Source organism: Canis lupus, chromosome 4 (assembly GCF_048164855.1).
Source record: "Canis lupus baileyi chromosome 4, mCanLup2.hap1, whole genome shotgun sequence".
NCBI classification, from domain to species: Eukaryota; Metazoa; Chordata; class Mammalia; order Carnivora; family Canidae; genus Canis; species Canis lupus.
Window position 1 is genome coordinate 29,385,509 of NC_132841.1, and position 19,502 is coordinate 29,405,010.

Here is a 19,502-nt window from a genome sequence, read left to right on the forward strand (position 1 = left end):
GGGGCGTGGACAGAGAAGAGGCACCAAAGGTCACCGGAACGGGGACACGCGTGTGCGGCAGGAGACAGGCCTGCGGCGGGGCGCAGACAGCCACAGGGTGGAACCAGCTGGTGGCAGAGATGCGTGGGCTGGCCGCGTGGGCCGCGGGCTGAGCGGGGAAGGAGGACCCGCATCCTGACTCGGTGGGTCTTCTCCCCAGGTCAAAGAGGAAAGCTCTGGGCGCCTTGTAGGAGTTAGCATGGACCCAGTTTGTAAGATCGCAGCCTGGGGGGTGCAGCTGATGCCTCCAAGGTCTCAGTGCAGCTCCCTGAGCTGGGGAGACAGTCCCACTCCCCAGGGCCCATGAATGTGGGTGTCCCTCTGGCTTCCATCTTTGGGGCTCTTCTCTTTCCTCGCCCATCCTGGGCACCACAGGCATCTGGGGCTGGAGGAGTCTCTGCTGTGGGGGCTGGACTGTGTATGGCAGGATGTTTAGCAGCATTCCTGGCCCTTACCCACTAGATGCCAGTAGTACCCACCAGTCATGACAACCAAAAATGTCTCTAGGCATTGCCAAATGTCCCCTGGGGAGCAAAATTGCTCCCAGACGAGACTCGGTGCATACGTGCTCTCATGGGGTCTGAAGTACCCCCGGGTGGCTCGTCTCCTTCTTCAGCACCTGGCGTCCCTGCTAAACTCCCTACCCGCCCCATGGGGCCATCTGCCTGCCAGACGTCGTTCCCTGGATGACTCCTCGTACAAAGTAGGTCCCTTAATTAGCGTTACAGTCCTTCCTGAGGCCACCTGACTGACCGCCTAACCACCCCGGGCCTGTCCCCTGAGCTTGATGCCCCTGCTCCCCTAGTGGATGGACTCTGAGCAATTGCTGTCTTACTAGGAAGCTGGCTGTCCCCCTCAACTCCACTCACCCAATCAAGGTCAAGCCCCCAGAGCCCTCTGCCTGGAACGGCTTCCCAAACTGGCTCCAGTCCCCAGTCTCCCTGCTGCAGCCTCGGTCAGGACCCCCTCTCACTGTCTCCCCACCTCTAGGGGTGAGGAGCCCCCTTGCCATCCTCTCAGACCCTCCCTACAGGGAACTTTCTAAAGCACAGATGCGGTCAGAGCTGTCCCCTGCTGGTAAAGACTCAGTGGCCCCTCAACACCCCAGACCCTGGAGGCCCACAGGGCCGGTCCTCGCCCTCCAACCGGAGCACGCACTCGGGCACGCATGCCCACTAGCCACGGCCTAGCTTCCAGCCACGGCGGTAACAACACCCGACGCAGCATTGGATAATGCTCGACGTAACCCTGACAGTTCCCCTATCTACAAATACACCAATTATCTTCCTTTTTGCAATAAGGGAACTGAGGGATGTCATGGGAGATGAGGGGCAGAACCAGCCCCCTCAGCCACTGGGCAGCGCTGCTTCTCAGGGCCTCGGTCTACCCGGAATGCCCTTCCCATGCAGCCCCTGCCCCCGGAATACTCTTCCTCCTTTGAGACTCACCTCAGCCCCCACTTCCCCTGCCAGAGAAGACTTCCAGCGTTCAAAGGGGAGGGTCTCCCACTGCCTGAAGCCCCAGGGCTGGGCAGGACTCCCCGCAAAACAGGTGTTGGCCAGAGGGCGCTCAGGCAATGGGGGGTCTGATCTGCTGCACCCACAGGATGGGTCCGCAGAGGGTGCCCCTACCCTTGCCGAGCCCAGGCTCCCTGCCGAGGCTGCGTGGAGACCAGCCCCTCTCGGTCCATGACGCCTCGCCAGCCCATGAGCCAGCCAGGCCTGAGAAGCACGCTGCAAATGGCCTTCCCCACGAGCCCGTCAGTGGCTCCTGCACCTGCTCTCCTTTCTCTTTTAACTTGGATTAGCCGGAGTCGCCTTCTGCTGTTTGCGACAGACAGCCAGGACAGACACACTTTTCTCCTCGTCGGCGTCAACAAGTCTCCCTTCTCTCTCCTCTAGAAGTTTCCATCCTCTTTTCTCTACTTTTCCAAATCTTTCCAGATGCAACTCCAAGGACACCCACCTCCAGGACACCTTCTCAGACCGCACGGACAGTGTCTTTGGCAAGGTGTCACACTCTCCCATTTCTTGCCTGCGTAACTCGAAGCAAATTACACACAGGAAATCTCACCTGAAAAATGGCAGCAACATGAATGACCATCTCCTAGGACTGTGGGAGAAGTAAGATGCTACTACACGGGGTAAAGCACCAATAGGATCGCTTGTCTGCCATATGGCAAAGGTTCAATAGATGTTTACATACAAATATTAAAATGATGAAGGAATACGCATGAAGACACTAAAGCATGGCCTTATGGCACATAATCAAATGAAACATTGCATTTTAGTGCAAGAGGTATCACTGACATGTTGGTAGTTTAGTAAAGGAATCAATATATGGACGAATAATTGATAAGAGGTGTTCCCTGGTGTCCAGGGAATTATGACATTCCTCGGTGAGTGCCTACCGCGTGCTGAGCCTCCTTGGCATCCGTCCCATTGTCCACCCCAGGCAAGCTCGTGCATGGCAGGTGTTCAGTGAAGCCTTACTGGTTAAGGACCAACAGAGGATGCAAATTCCTCCCCAAGTCTATCTGAGAAGGAAGAAGGAGAGGGGCTGTTTTGGAGGGCTAACTGGGAACAGGCCCCAAAAGGACCAAATTGTTGCAAATCACAGTCCTCCGCCTGGCAAGAAGAGGCTCGAGGCATGGAAATGGTGCTCTCCGAGGCCGTTTTAATCCACAAGCGTGGCCAACCTCAGGGAACTAGATGGTTGGAATGGAATCTGGTCTGCGTAAAGACCAACTCTGATGATGTGTCCAGTTCCTTTTATTAAACAAGATTTGTGGTATTGTCAACAATGGGTTTTCTTGGCTACAATTGGAACCCCGCAGGAGACAACACAGCCTGGACGAAACATTTAGCTGTAAGAAAAGTATCTTGGTCGGGTGCCTGCTGAAATGGGGTTTAGCCACCATGGGTCAGGTCCCCCATGCCTTTCCTCTGCTGCGTTACCATAGGCAAGTCTCTTCCCATCTCTGGGCTGCAGTGAGTTATCTACCCTAGAGGATTTCAAAATTCTTTCCAGTGAAAAAACAAAAACAGAACCACAAACAAACCAAATCCTTTCCAGCAATAATCCCCTAGAGATCAGATTGTGAGACTGATATGTTAGTTCCAGGCAATGGTGTGTGTGTGTGTGCGTGTGTGCATATGTGCATATGTGCGTGTGTGCACGGGGATGCAGTGTGAATGCACGTGTGCCTGTGTGCAGGTGCATGTATGCTCAGGACACATGTGTGCATGTTTTCCAGGTCCTTTAACTTGATTGAAAATGCCTCCCATCAGACACCAACAATAAACACAGACCTTCGAGACTTCACTTCTAGCATCTACTGCCTTCAAAACAGATAAGGGTTCTGGGAAAAGCATGCCACCTCTAACATGCATTAATACGTCTGGCAAGCGTCTGAGCCCCTAAGGTCTCTTTTTTTTTCCTGGCTGGTATGCTAAGCATGTCCACGTAATTGTGAGACAAATATTGTATATAGCTTTGCTTAACAAAAATCAGGTGTCTCATTTATCCAGGAAAGCGGATGTGCCATCCGATAAACAAGACTAGGAGACGAACTTTTTTCCTGAATAATTGTATTCTGATGGGTGCATGGACAAGCCATGAGAAAATCAAATTATTTCTACAAAGCAAAAAGAAAAGTCGAGTTAAATACACACGAGTATTGCCATTAGAATTACAGGTGGGTCCTTCTGGGAAGGTAGCCTCTTTGATTCTATGCAAATAACAGAATAATTTGAAAATCCATTGTTCTCCCCATTAAGGTGTATTTTTAGGTTAGTTGGTCCCTTATCACTCTTTGGAGTTTCAATAAATATATTTATTTTTTAAAAGAGGTTATCACAGGAGCCTTCTAGATATTCCGAATAATCTCCTTTCTGTATCATTCTTCCCTTGCGACCATGTTCTACTCACACCCAGTGTAACTGCTCTAAAAAACAAGTCATAGGGACACCCGGGTGGCTCAGCGCTTAAGCGCCTGCCTTAGGCTCAGGGCTTGATCCCGGAGCTCCAGGATCGAGTCCCACGTCGGGATCCCCGCAGGGAGCCTGCTTCTCCCCCTGCTTGTGTCTCTGCCTCTCTCTGTGTGTCTCTCATGAATAAATAAATGAAATATTTATAAATAAATAAATAAATAAATAAATAAATAAATAAATAAATAAATAAATAGTAAGTCATAAATTGGTGTCATTCCTTCCCGCAGAAATCACCACTGACCTCCGTGGGGTTGACATCCAAATACCCTTGTGTCCCTCGAGGCTCTTCAGATTCCAAACTCGCCCTCACTTGGCTGGCAGGCTGACCTGCGGTTTTGCTTCCACATCGGCCCTCTCCAGGCCCTGTACCCTCAGTCTCCCCCTCCCACCCCCAAGTCTTCGTCCACACGGGGTCCTTTCTTTGCATGGCCTTTCCCAGCCCCTTGTCTCCCACCCCTCTTAAAGATGCAGCTTAAATGCTTATTCTTCCAAGGAGCCTCTCCCAAATGTCCTCATTCACTTGGTCAACAAACATTTGTTGTGAGTCTCCGGTCCCAAGTGTTAATGATGCAGAAAACAATAGTGAGTGTGACACACAGAGACACGCTGCGAGGTCACACGGGAACCAGATGTCGGCAAGGCAGCAAAGCAGAAGTCCCCGAGGTAGCCAACCCCGAGTGCAGCCCAGGCTCCAGGAGGGTGCTCCTAATGCTGGTGGAATAAGAGGATGCTCCAGGGATGGATGAGTAATTCCCCCGGGACTTGGGGAAGCCGTGGGGCCCCTCCTGAGAGCAAGTGAAAGCAGCTGCGGGCGGATCCCCTGTGGTGCCACCAGGACTGTCACCTCAACCCGGGCAACTGGTCTGGCTACTGGTGCTGCCAAAGCCCAGGGGAGGACGGACGGGGCCCTGGTCTGAAGCTGAGCCAGGTCGGGAGCTGGCCAAGCAGGTGGAGGCAAGGAGAAGGAGAGCTGGTGGTGCCTGAAGGAGGCGTGCTGAGCCTCCCCCTCGAGGGGACAGAGGGGACTCGGGCAGAGAGACAGGACGGGCAGCGGAGACACCAGCAAGCAGATAGGAGCCTGGAAGGTCCCCACGTGGCTGGCCAGCCACTCGGGGGCCAGTGGGGAGGTGCAGTCCGGCACTCAGGGGGCACTCAGGATGTCCTGCTCAGGGCACGAGCTCTCGCTTGAACAAACCAGCACGCGAACAAGCACGGCGGAGACCACTGGGCAGAACTCTCAGGGCATCAAAACACCCGCCCTCTGCGCTGCCGCCTCCCTCAGGGCCGCTTCACAAGAGAAGATTCGCAGGGCTTCTTTCTGAGGACAGAAGAGGAAGTGGAAGAAACAAACCAGGAGTCCTTTCCTTTTTTACTCTTTGGCCAATCAAAGGAAAGGGGAGGGCTTCTCAGTGCTTCACAGACCCCCAGGAGTTGAGTTCTAGCCTGGCACCTCTGGGGGGCACTTGACAAAGGACCATTGGCTGCTTTCAGTAGGGGCCTTCAGCTCCGCACTTGTTCCAAGAGCATGACCTCTCCCCCATCCCATCTCCCCCCAGGAGTCACCCTGCCTCTCTTACTGTGACCCCACTGGCAAGCTTCTGGCTGAGGCAGGTGCCTTAGTTGATAAAATGCTTCTCCTAATAGGAAAAGACCCTTTCTAGAGAAATAGATATCAGTAAAATATAGCCATGACCAAAGCCCTACTTAGACTTTCTGCAGAAGCCCAGAAAGCTCCGACTCCTAGCACTGGGGGATCGCGTTCCTCTTTCCCATCCAAGCAGTTTGGGAGAGTCCTGCGAGTGCACACCAGTCAGGGAGTGAATGGATCCTGGATGCGACAAAGGGTTCAAACAGAAGTAAGCAAGAATCTAGACCAGCCCAGACCCCGGACCCTGGGAGAGACTTGGGCCCACCTCTCTGACCATGCAGAGGGAGACCCACGGTGGCCACATGGGCAGAGGGAGACCCAGGGTGGCCACATGGTGCAAGGAGGAAGGACTTGGGGAGAGGATGGGGGAGGTGGGGCGGGGGGCAGGGGTAAATTGAAGAGGATTGAAACACCAGGCCGAAGAGTCTGACTGAAGTCAACAGGCGCTGGGGAGCCATGGAAGCCTCTGGAACAGAGGAAGTGCCAGTCCAAGGTCAGCCAGAATGTAGGGGAGAGACTGGAGCAGAAGAACAGCTGGAGGCCTTGCGACCACCCCGGGTGGAGACTGTGCTTGAGGAGGGAGAGCCAGGACCCTCCCCAGCTGAACGCCAAGTGCTACAATAGGGCTGTCTATAGACTTGAGACTCCATCACGTGTTTGCCAGAAAGAATCAAGAAGCAGCCTTTTAGAGGTCCTCACTTTGTCTCAGGAAAAACTTGTCCACGAAGAGCAATCAAGCAATGCGAAGGGTTGGGGGAACATTAGCTTTGGATGGAGATAGTCGAGGTTGGAGCATCAATGGTGTCCTGCCATGACTCTGTGTAGGCAAGGATGGGGTTGGTCCAAAGCCCTAGTATCAGATACACCCAAATGCCCTTGGCCTTTATGAATGTTTGTTCAATGAAGAGTCTCTTCTATGTCTCTGAGGTTGGTCCTCTCTGCTGTAAGATCCCCCACTTTGGGATATCTATAAAGTACTTGGAAGAAGAACATGATAGAAGCTCCATTGAACAGTAGGGTCCTCACTAGTGGGAATGCCCCGGGGACAGGCCCAGGCCAGGTTCATCTTCGGCCCCCCTGAATGTCTCGCCCGATACAGATGCTAGGTGGGTATTTCTGGAGTATGCTGGTTGTTGAGGGAGACTCATTCCTCAGTGCAATCAGCATTTGGGTCCCAGAAGAACAGTGCGGTTGTTTTGAAAAGGAGTGGAAATTACTGACCTTCAAAGCAAATTTGAGCTGAGGGTGTGTCTAAAGCAAAACACAGAAAGGAGGTGCGAGCAGGGAGGGGACACGAAGATCTTCCAGCTTTGGTGGTGCACCCAGGAGAACATCTTCCAGAGCCAAGAGGAGGTGGAGCTCGAGAGAGGTGGGACCCAGGCTCCCTTCCCTCCTCCTATGGTCTTTCAGGATGCTGCTGGTGTCTATCATGTTTTTCTCAGTGTAGGAGTAGGGACTGGCTTCCTCTGAGCAGGTGCCCCCGCGAAGGGAGCCTGGAGTCCCTGGAGGAAGGCAGCATGTGAGCAGGGGTTGATCAAGCCAGGCCAGCAAAATGGTGTGCGGCTGGCCGGCTGCATCGATCCACACGGGTGGGAGGAGGGCCGGCGGGGCCAGGCCTGCTGTGCTCAGCAGGTATCTCGTCTGCCCTCGGCCACGCAGCCCTGAGTCTGTTTGCAATTACAGCCTGTTTTGATTATTAGGTCAGAATATTCATCTCCATGGGCTTATGATAAAAGGCCGGAGCAAGACGGCGCTTCTCATTTCAGACCAAGTCTCCCTCTCTTTGTGTGTGTGCGTAGTTTCTGTCTTCTTCTTTAGCCAATTTATTCAGTCCTTGACTCCAAGGAGGGTGGTGGCTGCGAGAGGCACCCCAGAGGCCAGGAATACAGTGGCCCTGTATGGCAGGAGAAGGAGGCCTTGGCGGCTCCCCCGGAGCCCCACCCAGAGAGGAGGCCAGAGCTGGGCGGGCTTTTGACTCACCCAGAAGGCAGCTGGCTGCGGAGAGCAGGGCCTGGGATGGGGAGAGTCCTAGAAGCCCAGGCCTGGGAGGGGCCTTGAAAGTCAACTGTCCAACCCTTGACTCGTGGTTTGTTGCCTCTCCACATCCCTACCAAGTAATTTCTGTTCTCATTCCTCCGGGGATGGGGAAGTCTCTACCTCCTTGGGCCATCTGATTCACTGGACATCAGCTCTAGAAAGGGGAATGCATCTTTTCTTTTAAGAGCGGTGGCTCCTCAGCCTCCAAGTTCTCACCAGGCCAAATATCCCTGTTTCTTCAACACACTGAGTTTGCTATGGCTTCGAGTCTCATTACCATCCCGAGTAAATGCGGCATCTCCCGTGTGGTGTGAATACTCAGAGCTAGCAGGACTCGCCCCACTTCCTTCCAAATAGCCTAGCCCTCCGTGCATGGAGTCTATCCTGCTTTTTGGCAGACCCAGTTCTAGACCTTCTTCTAGACCCGAAGGAGGAAATGCTCTCACAGGGCACAAGTGTAATTACGGCCCCTTTCTCCCCTCCCGCCCCTCCCCCATAGCTCCCTCCGCTGTCCTCAGAGCCCAGGCTCTGTAAGATGAGTTGGTGGCCCGGTTGCCTTCACTCCGTGACCCTCAGGAATCTTCCGGACAAAGATGAAAGGGGCCAGAAGGAAGAAAGGGAAGTCATTATGCTCAGCCACGGAGCAGTCAGCAGGCTTTCCCCACCTCAGAGATGTGGTGGCCTGATTTCTGGAGTGGGGAGAGACACAGAGACAGAGACAGAGACAGAGACAGAGACAGAGCTTATGGTCTCTTGCAGAGCCCTTGAGGGTTCAACAGTGATCTCTCCCATCCTTGTCAGTGTTACCACAATGCTGGGAAATAAATGCAATGACTTACGTGATGATCATTTTGCAAACTGGGGTTCAGAAAGGCAGCGGCGACCAAGCCAATGAAGGTTGACACTGGCAGAAGACAGAGGGGATCTTTGAGTCGAAGCTCAGTTGACAGTCTGATGGGCAGGTCTACAGGATTAGTTTTAGATGGCGTGATAATATAAACGATATCATTTATCATTCAAACCGGGTCTTTGGGTCTAAAGGGAGGCCCTGTGAATGTTTACACAGGACACAGACACAAACCAGGACCATCCCTGGCAAACCAGTGTTTCTCCTGCTGCCGTAGAGACTTCCAGCTCCGGGTCCCCCAAGCCAGCCTCTTCTGCAATACCACACCCACTTAAGAGAACAACCCACCCACGTCGGGCTCCCGGTGCATGGAGCCTGCTTCTCCCTCTGCCTGTGTCTCTGCCCCTCTCTCTCTCTCTGTGTGTGTGACTATGATAAATAAAAATAAATAAATAAATAAATAAATAAATAAATAAATAAATAAATAAATAAATAAAAAATAAAAAAGAGAACAACCCAGAGGCACCACGTAGGCAGTAGCATCTCTGAGGACAGCTCATATTTTCTTCTCGCTAGTTCAGACCCGCCTTCTAAGATCCAGATTGCTCCATCCAGGTGCCCCCTGGACACCTCCTCCTGGATGACCACGGGCTCCTCCTCCCATGTAGCTCTGTGCAGTCCTGGCTGCATGTAGGCATCTGGTCTACCCTGCAGCATGCACAAGGAGCCACAGGAGCCACGATCAAGGCCAGCTCTCAGCAACGACTCTCAGCCTTGAGCTCAACCTCGCCCCTTGATACAGACCACCCAGCAATTCTTACTGCCCTCACCATCCCGGCCAGATCCCTTGGGCTTGTTCTCCAATTGGAGATGAATGCCCATCCTCTATTATTTTTCCACTTTTGACCTAATTCTGGGTTTAAGTCTCAGTGTTCTTACCCCTGACTTCTCTGAGGAGCCCAGCTCACCCTTGGTCTGACTCAGGTCTTGGTTCACTTTATGCTGGTTCCCCCTGCCATCTTGGATCCCATCCTGTTCACCCTACATCCACTGCAAGCCAAGGACAACCATGCCCAAGTGAACCCACAGGCTCTCCCCAAAACCCAGTTATCCTTCAGGACTCCTGATTTTAGTGAAAGACACCTCCAGGTACCCAGTTACCAAAGGGGGGCCCTGTTGGTCCCAGAACGACAGCCATGTTAGACGGCTTCACACCTCGTCCTCCTGTTCCTTATGAGAATAATCATGCCATGTCTGGGTATCGCCCCCATCATCCTTTGCCGTCTCCCCTTTGCCCACTCACAGTGCCTGCCTGGGACTGGCTGTGGTCAGCTATCAGTCACCGTCACTGAGACAAAAGGCTGGATGGCTAGATGAAAATCACAAAGCCAGCAGAGGCCCAATCAAGAAATTTGGCTTAAAAAAAAAAAAAAAAAGAAATTTGGCTTCATTCTATACCAGTTGAGCCACAAAGATTGCGTTGATTTAGTAGGAATGCTTCCTAAGCACGTGAACAATTATTATTGTTTTGAATTAGCGGGAATGAAATCCCATCGTCTTTCTCCCCAAAGCTACTTCTAGAAATGCCTAGCTGTAAATCCTCAGCGCCCAGGAGCAGCTAGACAAACAGCCATCGTTGCTGCAGGGAAATGCTGCAGCTAGAAACCTCGCCAATCCATATTTTTCCCTTAAGGGAAAGGGAAGGAGCTCCAGAGCAGGGAGGAATTTTTTTTCTTTTCGTGTTAAAAGGGAATCTTATAACTCTTTCCTGCCCTCCTAGCTTCACAAGAGATGCCTGAGGTTGAGCACGTCTGGCCGACTGAACGAGGAAAACACGAAATATGTTTAACTAAGGGAGGCGTCGAGTGGCCTTCACGGCGGAAGGCGGCAGCCCTGGTGGTCTCGCGACCTGCTGGCACCTGCCCCGTCCCTTATCTGTTGACATCAACGCACCCACTCTTCTGACTTTGCCCCTGGCTGCAAGGCTGTGCTTAGCATCTGGGGACAGTCATCTGAAGCTTAGTCCCAGCTCCATCCCCACCCGTTGTGTAAGCCTGCTCCCTCTCTGGGCCTCAGTTTCTCTCATCTGCCCACGAGTCCTGACAGAGAGGTTCTCAGACGATAATGGCTCCGGTTGGCCTTTCTCTGTCTCTAGTGCAATCAAGTCCTACCCTTCAACTCACTCTCCTTGAGAAGGACAAAGCAAGGCATGTAGAGACCCCCGGCCCAGCTACTGTCATGCTCTTCCGGGGGCTCATGTATAAACACTCCAGGGCAGATGGAGCAAGTGACTCTGATGAGCAGCTCACGTTGGAACCTCAAAGCACACGGGGATCAGGTCTGGCTACAGCTAAAGGCTCTTCCTGCCACATTAAGGGGTTGGAACTTTATCCCATAGACCACAGGGAACCACAGAAGGACTTTAAGTCGAGAAGGGTCCAGCAGCATGACGTCAGGCAAGACACTTGGCCTTGGAAACCTTGTTCTCTTCATGCACAACATGGGAACAAAGAGTGTGCACCCCTCAGAGGGACTGAGGTAAAGCTCCCATGGTCAAATGGATGTCAGTGTGCCTAGCACGGTTGCTGACTTACAATCATCCTGGGAAAGTGGTGATTGAATCTCAGCGTGTCCAACTCCCCTCTCCCAAACTCCCCAAGCGTGCTTTGCCCGCTCACACACACATATGCACACACGCAGGCAGGTGCACACATGCCCACATACCCCCAGCTCCAGCTCCGCCGGGGTCACTCCTGATAATGATTTTCCTCTGCAAACGTTCCCAGCGCCTAGACCTGTCTCGGCACCGTTCCCCCCACCCCAGCCCCACCACACCCTTCCTCCCTGGCAGTTCTATTGGAAAGTCTCACTCGGCCTCGGGGAGTGGGCCACATGCGCACGTGGGCTTAAGTAAACAGGCCAGTGTTGTTTGTGGTTTCATAACTGAGCTTCCTCGGGAGTGAAGTAGGGACTGAGCTCCCGGAGCTGTGGGGTGAGAGAGGGGTAGGGCCATGGGATGAGACGGAGGTCACTGTCAGGGCGGGGCAGGGGGGGCGTGGATAAGAGCCCTGGGGACCCGCCCAGTTGGAGAGTGTGCCCTATTCTCTACTGCGGGAACAGGAGAGGCACAAGATCCCCTGAATGGATGAAGAATCCTTCCCAGGGGTGCCAAGCTCTCTGTGCCATGCACGGAGGGGGGTCCTGCAGGCCCCTAGGCATCTTCCCTTCCTCTCCTCCTCTGGATGCTGAGGCACAAACCCTGCAAATCACCTTCATGCTGCGTGGCCCCCATCCCACTGTGGGCAGGGGTCCTGGCTGTCCTGGACAAGTCCAGGCTGGCCCGACCCTGCTGCCCTGTCATTTGGCTCCAAACCTCCTACAGCCCCTGCCCTGGGAGGCCCACCTTCTTTCATGGCCCGAAAGGTCACAAAGAACAGCCTATTCTGTGTAACAGAATTTCCCTGAACGTCGGGAGATGATAAAGCTGGAAGCAAGGTAAAATGGGTAATGTGACAAGTGGCAGGACACTGACCGCCAGCTTCCGCCTCAAGTCCGGCCTGGAGCTGGGGGCTGCCTTCCCCACGCCCACGGAGCTTCTTTCCGCCATCCCCGAGGCCCTGAGCCCCCGAAGCTCCCAATCCCCCCCTCCTTGTGAGCTTCCAGGGGACCGCCCAGGGAGGAGAGGAGCGTGTTCTGGAAGCCCATACCTGCGTATTCTAGCTCATCAAGTCTTCCCCCAGACATGTGGGACCTAACTTCTATCTCTGCTTTACAGGGGAGGGGCCTGAGGCCCAGAGAGCTCAAAGGAACAGCCCAAAGGGCCAGATTCAGGAGATGGTGGAGTCAGTCTCCTACCCATGCAGCTGCTCACTCCTGCAAAAGGTGTCGCCTGCCCTGCTCCGAAGCAAGAGCTCCTGAGTCACGTCACAGGCGAGCGGGGAGCCCGGGGGGCTGGAGCCCCGCGTCTTCACCTTCCCAGCTGGCTCTGGCCGCCCTGACATCTTGGGGAGCAGCGAGCCGTGGGCACAGTCAGCTCGGGGAGTTTAACAAATGTTTATAAAACCTTTTCATACACAGTTAATGATCCTTATTAGGGTCTGAAAAAGCAGTCACTCATGCCACATCCCGGCTTTAAGGAGCGTTTTATGATTACATGCCACTTCACAAATTAATGAGAGAAGCTGTGGCCCATTTGTCAGTGGGGCCGGTGCCTGGGGATGCTGGCGGAGGGGCCTTTGTCCTCGAGCTGCCTGGGCCAGACTCCCCGCTCCACCTGCCGCCTGCAGACACCCACGGTCCTCGGGCTGCCGGCCCACCAGCTGCAGCCCCTGAAAGGACCCACCTTGAGGCTGCCAGGCCCCGGGGGCCTGAGCCAGAGCAGGCCCTGGCTGTCTCCTCCCTGAGGCCCCGGGAAGAGATTCTCACATCCTTTGGCTGGTGGGGGGGGGGGGGGGGGGGGCAGGGCTCTGGGAAACAGCGGCCTGGTCCCCAGCCCCGAATCTGAGTCCTTAACCAGGTGCCCAGACCAATACTGGGGAATCCCTAGGGCTGGGGGCACAAGCCGCAATGCCTACAGGCCCGGCCTGGCTCGGCCCCCCCGCCCCGGATGACCCTACGGGCAAAGCTCTGCGGGCTGGCTTGGTGTCCCCATCTGTAAGTAGGGATTTGCAAACATGACATCATCCCTCGTGACCCAGGACGGTTTTGTCATGACACTCCCAAGTCGGCCTCGCCATCTGAATGATGGAATCATAGCGGTTAGAGAGGGAAGCCACCAAGGTCAGGGCACCAGACAGAGGGGACACTTGCACAAGATTGTGGCTGTACCAACTGCCACTGAATCGGCTCATTTTATGTGACGCGAATTTCACCCCATACAAAAAAAAAGACAAAATCAAGTTCCTTTCCATCTTTTTTCTTTTTTTTAAGATTGTATTTATTTATTCAGGAGAGACACGGAGAGAGAGGCAGAGACACAGGCAGAGGGAGAAGCAGGCTCCCTGCAAGGAGCCCCACGTGGGACTCGATCCCAGGACCCCGGGATCACGCCCTGAGCCGGAGGGAGACACTCAACCACTGAGCCCCCCAGGCGCCCTAGTTCCTTTCCATCTTAAATGAGACATGATAACCAGCCTCTGAGCCTTTGTCCAGGCTGTTTCCTCTGCTCACTCAGTTCCTGGTCATGTTTTCAAGCTTCATCTTGGAAATCCCTTCCCCAGGGCTCCTCTGCTGAACCCCCAAGGACGTGTCTCCCCATCGCTGTGACCCTCCCCCAGGAGGGGACATTATCACAGACCGTTCAGGGGCTGGTTGCCCTCACCTCACTCAGAGGTAGGCTTTGGGGTAGGGGTGGGGGGCCAGGTCCCAGGTCCACAGGCCCCTCATCTGGGGTATAGTAGGTGCCCAGTATTTGCTTGAAGAGTCAAAAATGGAAGAGCTGGCCCTCCCCCAGCCCTGGGTGTAGAGACGAACCCGGGGTGGCCCAGAAGAGGACCAGGCCCTGCCCCAGGTCACACAGTTGCTCAGTTGATAAACGAGCTGAGGCCAGAGCTGCCCTGTCCCTCGAAGAGGTCCCTTGCCATCCCCTTCCCTGTCGGCGGCTCCCCCTGCGCAGAAAGCACAGCCCAGAGGCAGAGCCTCTCCTGTCCAGCCACTGGCTAATCCGGCCACATCCAGCATGCCAGGGCCTTCGGTCTGACCTTCCTGTTTCCCCGGGGCACCACTGTTTACGTTGTCAAGGGCTTATCGCAAACAGGCAGGCGAAGACCCGTGTCCTAGGGAACCTTGTCCCCAGAAACCTCCTACCAGCACAAGGTTTTGGCTACTGGGCCCCTCAGCTTCCATGTTCACCTGCCGGAAGCTGCTCACAAGCAGAGCCTCGGTTTCCCCACCTCCAGTAGAACAGAGGAGCAACGGCTTCCTGATGTAACACCACTGTCGCGTGACATGGCCAAGAGCAAGGCCTCGCAATCGGCCCACCTGAGTCTGAATCCCAGTTCTGCTCCTCACCGTGGGACCCTGAGCAGGTGATCTCACCCAGGGCGGCTGGTTTCCTCTCTGTAGAATGGGGGCACCGCTAGCACTTGTTTCTAGGGCTGGCTGAACGCCACGCCTGGAGCGCCGTAAGTTCTTACGGATGTGAACTGTGATTTGTGTAAGTCCTTACCCTGCCCTCCACGAGCTTGGATCTGGTAGCTCTTCCCTGACAAAGTGGAAGACGGTAGCATGTCATGGTGTTCACCACTGGGTGGCCGTCAGCCCCTGGGCAGCCCTGGTCACCAGGACAGACAGACGGAGCACGTCCAGGGAAGGCCTAGGCCTGGGTGAGCCCTGGCTCTGGCATCTTTGGGCCCCTTGGACCTTGGGAGCAACATAAAAATGAAAAGGAGGTGGGCACAGTTTACAGAGGGACAGCCTGAGACTCAGAGAAGGCCGAAGCTGCCCTCCTTTACCCAGCTCCGCAGAGGTGACCTATGGGACACGGTGGGGAGAAGCCAGGCCAATGGCCAGTCACTGCCCTTGCTGGCCTTCTGCCTCCCAGCATTAAAGGGAGTGCATTAATCCTACCCTGCAACCCTCAGAAGGAGGCACAGTGAATGTGAGCGAGGGCTGGGAGCTGCACCTCCTGGCCCGTGGGCAAGACAAGGCACCTGCCAGTTACCAGATGTCACTCCACTCCTCATTCCCACCCCAACCACCAAATCTGCTCCTCTGCCAGTGAATGCTACTCCCACCAGCCACCAAGTCTTGAGGTCACAAACCTGCCCTTTCTCTGTCCTCCTACTGCCCTCCTATCAGCAAGGCCTATCAACTCTGCCTAAAACACATGCCCCAAAGCACCTGTCTCCGGCCCACTGCCAACAAGCAGGGCCAAGCTTCAGCCATCTTGACCTGAACTCTACAAGAGCCTCCTGCCTTACCTTCTGACTCCAGCTCTCAGGCTCCTGCCTTGAGTTCATTTTAAAAGGAAGCAGATCCTATCGCTTCTCAGTTTAAACCCTCCTAAGCCTCCTCATCTGGTTAGAATAAAACACAAGCCCCTTATCTGCCCCCACACGCCACCTGACAACTTTCTCCAGGCCTACCTCTCCCTCTGGCCTTGCCCCAGCCACACGGGACAAGCTAAGGCCTCCCCCTTCTGTACGCTCTCCCCCCGGTCTTCCCATGGCTGCCTGCTTCCTATCATACAGACCTCAAGTTGGTGTCCCCTCTTTAGAGAGGCCATCCCTGACCACCTCCAGTAAGCCAGGAAAACCCATCAAGTCTTCAACGACTCTGCACAGAGAGTGCTCACCATCTACCCTCTTTCTTATTTGTTTGCTTTGTGATCTATCTTGCTCCTCATGAGACAGGGCCAGAAATATCCCTGTGGCTCACTGGTGGTCCCAGCATGAGCACAGAGCCTGGCACACAGTAGGCGCTCAGTACATGTTTGCTGGCTGAATGAAAGATGAGTGGGGGGATGAGATATAGCTTGAAAAGGTCCATACTGGGTACAAAGGTTTACTCAAGAAGAGGACCTATGGCCTCACTTGGAGATATTACTCCAATGGGAGCATCCACCAGGCAAGGTAACAGGACCAAATGGCTTTGTACAGCCAAGTGTCAGCTCTGCCATTTCTTTTGCCATGAATTTTCTACACCTTCTTCAGCTGACTCCAAAATTTCTACTTACCTTTCAATACTTAACTCCTACCAGCCCCATGACAAGCCTTCCCTGACCCTCTCCCTCAGACTGTCACGTCTTCCATCTTCCTTTAGGTTTCTGTAGACCCCCTCCCCCCTCCAGCCTGGGTCTTGATCTGTACTGTCTTTAGTCCATGATACCTCTGGAGCTAGAGCCAAGGCTGAGCCATATCAGGCGCCACCACAGAACAGAGCCCTTGGTAGAGTGTTGGCACTCAGTAAAGAGCTACTAGCTAGCCATGCAGTCAACAAACCTAAGGAAACGGTGATGTGTACAGGTGAGCTCTCTGCCTTCTGGGAGCTTGCTTGCAACCCAACTGGAAAGACAAATATCCTATGACAAGCTGGTGGTTTTAATGGAGAGAGACATAAAAATTGCAATGGCATCATTGCAGAATAAGCAATGTATAAGTATAAGAATAAGCAAAAATAAGTAGTTATAAAATGACACACACAGTGGGACATCACTTATATGGAACTTTAAAACCTGAAAAACCAACCCCTGTGTTGTTTATGAACCCGTAACTATGTGGCAAGAGATATATATAAAAACATGAGTGAGAATGAGAAACATCAGCTCCGGGAAGGGAAGAAAGCGGAGAGAATTGGGGAGGTCCACATATGGGGCTTCAAGCATATCTACAGTGTTTTGAATCTTAAAGAGAAAAATCTGAAGTACACATGGTGTAATATTAAGATAAGATAAAGTTGAGTGGGTGGTCCACGGTTGTTTGTTATAATAGGCTAGTAGAGCCTAAGAGTTTGAAAAACTCCAAGATCATTTTATATTAAATGCAGTGAGATTAAAGAAAAGCATTCAATCTGTTGAATGAATGCCAGGTGGATGGATGGATGGATGGATGGATGGATGGATACATGCAGGAGTAGTGAGTGGATGGGAGGATGGATAGATGGCTGGGTAATGGGTCATTGAAAAGGTAAGTGGATGGATGGACTGAGGAATAGAAAGTTGGATGAATAAATGGAGGAAAGATCCTCAACGTTTACCCTATTTGTTCTACTTTCATTGAATACTTGACCACGTGTCAAGCCTCATGCTAGTCCCTGACCATGATGTACATAGGAGTCTGACAAGTCACTTCCCCTCAGAAGTTCAAAGCTGGGGCCAAAATTCAGGCCAAATGAGGAAACCGTAGGCAGTGCTGCAGAAAATGTGGTCACATTTGTGTGTCCACTAGGCTGAAAGACCAAAGTGAAAGGGAGACAAACCCCACAAGGTCTTCCCCACAGGGGAAGCACCATTTCTCCTGTGTCCTTGAGGGATGCACTGTTCTGAAGAAGAAAGGGAGCCTGGTGTTCTGGGCAGAGGGACACCTGAGCCAGGTGGGGAAGAGTGGGACCCTGGAGAATCAAGGAACCACTTGCAAAGGAAACATGGTGGAAGGGGAGGAAAGATAAAGCCAGCAGAGGAATTGAGTCCTGCTGTGAAGGGTCTGGATTACCATGCTGGGAGGTGTGACTTCATCCACAGGCCAGAGACATCCAAATCTGGCCAATTGTCAGAATCATCTGGTTGGACTGGAAAAGAGGTAAAGACCAGGAATCCATGTGGATCAAAATCTGCCCTCACCAGGTCCCTCCACTCTCCATCCCACTCTCCATCCCACTCGCCATCCCACTCTGGTTCACGGTGGAGACCAGCAGGAACTGGCTCAGCTTGGCCTGTCCTGAAGGGCAGGACAGGTGGAGGCGGCCCCCTCGGAGCTCCCCGCACATGTTCACTTCACATTAGGTCTGCAGGCACCGTACCAGGGCCGGGCAAGGGAGGGAGATGGGGAGCCCGAGTACGTGTCTGCACATTGACCCTGATGCAGCACGTTTTTATCTCACCAAAGAATTCTCCAGCAAGAATCTTTATTGCTCGGCACAGTCTCCCAGCTAACTAGGAGAGCATTTTTCTAATTACATTTCCCTTGAAATACACCCGGGTTTGAGTTAACACCTCTTCAGCCTGCCAAAACCTAAGTCATTTTAAAATTAGTTCTGGAGGTTTTGCAAAAACCCCACCGGGATGCAGCATTCCTTTCCCACCAAGCTGTGTGCTGAAAACTCTCCCCAGACGCCAAGAACGATTTTCCTTGGAGACTCTGTGGAGAGAGCCCAGGGAAAGGCCCACGTCCTGGCCCACCAGAATCTCCTCTCACTCAGATCTGTTGAACAGCCCTTGCAATGCTGTAGGATCGATGGAATCACAAATGCATTTTGCCCTAAGCAGTCTCTCTGATACTTTAAAAAAAAAAAAAAAAAAACATACGGATGGGAGGGAAATGTGATCCATATGGTTTTGAATCATTAACACTTAAATCGTCAAAATAGAGATTTTTTTTTCCTGGAGAAATTTCCTAGCCAAGGCGCCTTTAGCGGCTCTTTAATAAACTGTTTAAAATTCTGTTGTTCCCCCTAAAACACGCAAGCACATGCCAACATATGCAGTACATGTACACACACCCCACTAACTCTGGGAGGGCATCATTAGGAAACACAGCCCATTAGACACATTCTATCCCCGAGACAGGGTGGGTTAAAAGACCCTTGAGGTACCTTGTGAGTACTGGTGGGGTGGTCAAAAAAATCCACTCAGTTCTATTACTCAGGCCAAACAGTTCCACAGAGCTTTGGGGCTCATCTGGACAAGCTCGTTAATGGTACAGAAGAGAAAGCTGAGTTCCAAAGAAGGCTCAGTATCTTCAAGAGATGGTAAAGTCGTGGAAGAGCATTACGAGTGAGGAAATTGCACGAGCAAGGTGCCTGCCCCCGTTGCCCCATGAGACTAAATGGTACGGTGTGAGGTAGGGTACGAGCCAGCAAGAGACTGACCCACGGAGCACGCTCCGTGGCTCCCTGAATTCTAAATACGCAGGCTCCTTCTCTAGCCTGTAGGCCCAGGTTGTGGGAGAGGGGATCATCTGTACGGAACACAGGTCAGAGCCTATTGGAGCCATGGAAGGGATGGCTTAGCGAGGTAAGGTGGCCAGGGAAAAGGTCGTTGCTGCAGGTCTTGGGAGAAAAGATGATGGAATGGACCAGAGGACAGAAAGGAGGACAGAGACCTGAAGGAGGTTTTGGAGAGACACTTTATAAGATTCAGGGAAATGCATGCAGTCAGCGACGGAGAAGCAGCGTGAGGATTTTATCAGTTTCCCGTGGCTGCTATCACACACAGACTGCCACAAACTTAACTGGCTTAGAACACACCAATTTATTCAAATTCACAGTTTCAGAGGCCAGAAGT